This window comes from Pygoscelis adeliae, unplaced genomic scaffold (assembly GCF_000699105.1).
Source record: "Pygoscelis adeliae isolate BGI_AS28 unplaced genomic scaffold, ASM69910v1 Scaffold141, whole genome shotgun sequence".
Classification (NCBI taxonomy): Eukaryota; Metazoa; Chordata; class Aves; order Sphenisciformes; family Spheniscidae; genus Pygoscelis; species Pygoscelis adeliae.
The window spans coordinates 3,564,828-3,569,241 of NW_008824231.1; positions in this window are offsets into that span (position 1 = coordinate 3,564,828).

Genomic DNA, 4,414 nt, shown 5'->3' on the forward strand with positions numbered 1-4,414 from the left:
GGGGTTCAGAGGCTGCCTTCACTTTTTGCTGCCTACCGACCCCACCACCATGGGGCATGAATCTGCTCTGTGCCCGTGTTTGAGCAGCTTTGCATCCCAAATGCTGGGGGGTCACCCTTGGGTTGACAGGCACATGAGCTCTAAAGCCACTATGGCCTCTGCTACAGTCAGATCGCTACAGACACTGCTCTGCTACTATGCCAGCTCCCAGCTTATATTGACTCCAATAATTAATTGCTTTTTCTATTTCTAAATATGAAAGGGTCTCTGTTTGGCTGTCGAGTGCAGTTATTGCAGGCATGAAAGAGCCAGTTTTCAGCTGAAATTTATCCAGAGGTTGTTTGGGATTTGTAGAGTAGATCTAGGGGCTGCGTTTCTCTCCCGAGCGCAGTTCCTCCGGGGTTTTGTGCAGATTTGCCATGTCTCACACAGCTCCAACCTCATCCCTTGCCCTACAGCTTTCGGTCTGGGATGGAGCGCCGCAGCCCTGGGTGCTGCCCTGGCTGGGCTAGCTGGAGCTCTGCCCCACCGCGCTTGCTGGCCTTGAAAGGTGGATCCTTCCTGCTCATAAATCGCATTTACTGGAAGGGGCAAAGTAAGTGCATTTCCTCTCTTTGTGCCAGACTCCACTTGAGGGCCATGAAGGCATCACCCTCCTGATCTGGGAAATGTCCCAGCACTGGGGAAGCAGCACAAGTCCCAGCCAGTGTCACAGCAACACCTGCTTGTCTTTACTGAAACAGGATCACAGCTGCCTCTAGGGACGGAGGTTTAAACTTCATTTTTTCTAATGGGATGGAAATAAATGTAACCCAACAACATTAAAGTAATAGTAGCAGCGAGGCCAGTATGACCTGGGGTGGCTGGAGGCTGCAATGGGGATGGCCAGGGCAGTGCAGGAGCAAGGTAAAGCCTTCACAGCATCTCCATCCCTGTTGCTGTTTATTGAAAATGCTACTTGTGCAAGTAGTTAAGGGTATTTCTGTCCTATAAGGTAAAACATTAGCGAGCTTTACCTATTTTTTTGATTTATCTTGACTTGCAAAGTGAGTTGACTGTAGACTAGCAGGCTGTTTTCCCAGGCTACACTGATAATGCTGAGTTTCTCTGTCTGGATGATCACTGACCTTGCTGCACTGCTGCACGGCAGCACACTGGCTACAGCCACGGGGTACTGCCTCCTCCCTCTGAGACGCAGGGTTGCCATAAGCCATGGTACTTGCTGGGTTAGAAACCATCAGCTGATGGCTCGGCGATCTGAATCTGTTCAGGTCACAGAAAAGCTGGCCAGGACTTTTCATCAGGCTGTTACGGCGTGCCCCACTGCAGTGACAGAACCAGCTTCTGCTGGCAAGGTTTTGCAGTGCCGGCCAGGTCTCGCCGTGGACATCCATCTGACATCACCTTTCAGCTGGTGGTATTCTCACCCAGCCGCTCACTAGCTAAAATGCCTTTCTGGAAGCAGCTGCGAGTGGCTGTACCTACACCAAGGAAAAGGCTGAGGTTAAATCAGGTTTGCTAGCTCATGTTAGCCAAACCCGATGGAAGACTAACTTACTTTTGGTAAACAGCTGTGGCTGTTTAAGGTATTACCACCCTGGGTGTTTGACTGTGTCGGAGTCACAGCCCTTGTAGCAGAACCGGCCAGAGAAAACAAGCAAATGTGCCTTGGGCTTCCCAGTTCGCTGTCTGGCATCTTAGCATGAAGCAGCCTCCATGCGTTCGTCTCAGCCCTGGGCTGCTGGGATACTTGTGGCTCGGGTACGTGTTGCTTTCTGGGAGGCTGGGGAGGAATAATCTAACAGAAAAGGGGGGAATGGATGGCACTGCAGCATGAATTCCTGGAGCTAGACTTTCAGAGCGAGGGTGGTACTCGAGGGGCAACTCAAGCTACCCAGATCCGACATTTCTCCCTCCACTCAGCCTAGTGTTAGGGGGGAAGACAGGCAATAGAGTCACAGTCGAGCTGTCAGGAAGTCACAGGGACATCCGTGGTCTGCACAGGTACTCCCCATTTGTGTGTGGTGTTATGATTCCCCGGAGCGCACCCAAGGGCTCACATCAATCAGAGTAGGCTCCAAGGCTCTCGTAAGGCTTTTGCAATATAATGGGAGAGAATTCCTCCTTCCTTTCTGGGAAACCTGGCAGCAGGGATAGGAAGCCAGACATGCCACGAAAGTAGCAATCAAATGGTTTTCTTAATCAGGATTCACTTTGTAAGAGCTCCAGCAGGCTCCTGAATTTTGCTGACTATTTTGGAGGGCTGGTATTGGTATTGCTCTGAAATCTAGAAAAAACATCGCGCACGTAAGATGGGTAGGCATATTTCTTAAGTTAGGTGCAGTACAAAGGATGACTCCAGCGTGACAGTGTGTGGTACCTCACTCTAACCCATCTGCGCAAACCAGGAGGGATTCCCACACCAGGCAGGGGAGACTCAGGGCCTCTCATTTCTCTTTGCCTCACCCTGACTATTGAGATGAAGCAGGCATTGAAATAGCAGTCCTTACATTTTTCACTGAGTTGAATGCTTCCTTTCCAAGACACATATGCACCGACTCCTGCAGAAGCCAAAGCCAACAGTGTACTAATACCTGTGCAGCACTGCTGAGCAAAAGGTCAAAATCAGGCTCGCTGTATCACTCATGATCCCTGTCTGAGGAACTGAAGGTAGTCTTAAAGATTATGTTAGGGCTTTTGGAGATTTATGATATAATTCCAGGCTGTCTATGGGCTTTCCCCCCACCTTGTCTAACTGCCTACAAATTATAATAAATTGGAAACACTGAATGCCTGAATATCCAATATCCAGGGTCCCTGACACAGCTATGGCTGATGTTTGGAGTTTCACTTCTCAAAGTGAGTAATGTCAATGTGTGTGACCGCAGTCAATTTATCACTGTGACAGACCCAGCTATAGTGATCAGGGACAAGAACATATCAAACCCCAAAGATTTAATCCTGGATGCATTTCTCCACTCTGATTTTATGATATTACACTGTCATAAAATGGGAGAGCTGACTCTAGGGGCTGGAGACTGTGATTCTGTTATTGATCTGCTCCTCCTTGTCCTCTCATTGGATTTTTTACTGGAAACACCACAAGAGTTTTGTGGGGTTTATGAGCTATGCATTTTATGAACCAATTTATGCACCATGCTCTGCTCTCAGCTGCACCACGGTAATTCTGGAGTGATTCCATGTCTTATTCAGTAACAGGGCAGAGAAATCACTGCAAGCTCCCAAATTTCGTTCTACCTTTAGGGCTGCAGCACGGTGGTTTTTACAGGTAAATAAGAGAGTTCCAGAGAAATACAAATGTCAAGTCTGGTGGGAGAATTTAACCAGCTAAACAAATTCCCAGCATTTGATCACGCTTGTAAGGTACCAGAGAGCAAAAAAATGTTATGCTCCCACACAAACAAGAGCAATATTTTCAAACATGACAGCTGCATCTGAAGTTAAAAAAAAAAAAAAAGAAAAAAAAGAAACCAACAACCTCGGCAGCAGCACAAAACATCCTTTGTTGCCGGACGTGAGAAAAACACTACAGTTCTAAAAAAAGCCATAGGAAGGAAGTGGAAGAACCTCAGAGGCGAGTGGGAGTGCGAAAGGAATGTGGCTGCATTTTTCCCCCTCCCTGCATGTCAGCTCGCTGTTCGCAGGCGAAGGGAGAGCTGTTGGGGGAGTTTTACTATTTGGGAACTTTGCTGTTCAAAAGTGCGGTGCATATTAAAGCAACTGACTCTTCCGGGTTCTCCTTCTGGATTTTGTAGTAAAAAACCCCACAACCCCACCCCAAAGGACTAGCAGGTTTAGCATTCGAATTCTGCTCTTGGTTCTACTTCTGTGATCTAAAAAGGATCTAATTTCCTTTCTGATGATTACTTTAATTCTTGCATTGAGTTTTACCACCCTGATGTCCCCGCTCTCTGCAGCCTCCTTGGTGCACCCATGACCAATGAAACACAGGAGGCAGCAAGCACTGCCGACTTCGGCACTGAAACATTCAGAGAAGCTCTGAATTATATTCCTTGTAGCTCTCAGGCCACTGAGATTGCCAAAAACCAAGCAGAAGAAAACAGAAGAGTCATTTGAAAACAATGTCGTGAAAAGGAAATCAATTTCGTATGCATTGCTGAGATTAATGTCCAGCATAAAAGAGCAAGAGCGTGTGGACCGCAATTTTATGAAGTCTTTATGTCACGCTATGGCAGAGACTTATGGGCAGAGTAACATGTACTGTCTACTTACAGTTACCTGCATCTTTAAAACACCTAACTGGACCACCAGGCCAGACAGTAGCCCAGTGGCCCAGAATAATGAATCACTTGCTAAGCCACAGCCACTGCTGGCAGCATGTCTGCAAAAGGCATGCATTTGCTGAACAGTGCTATATGGGCCACATTCACTT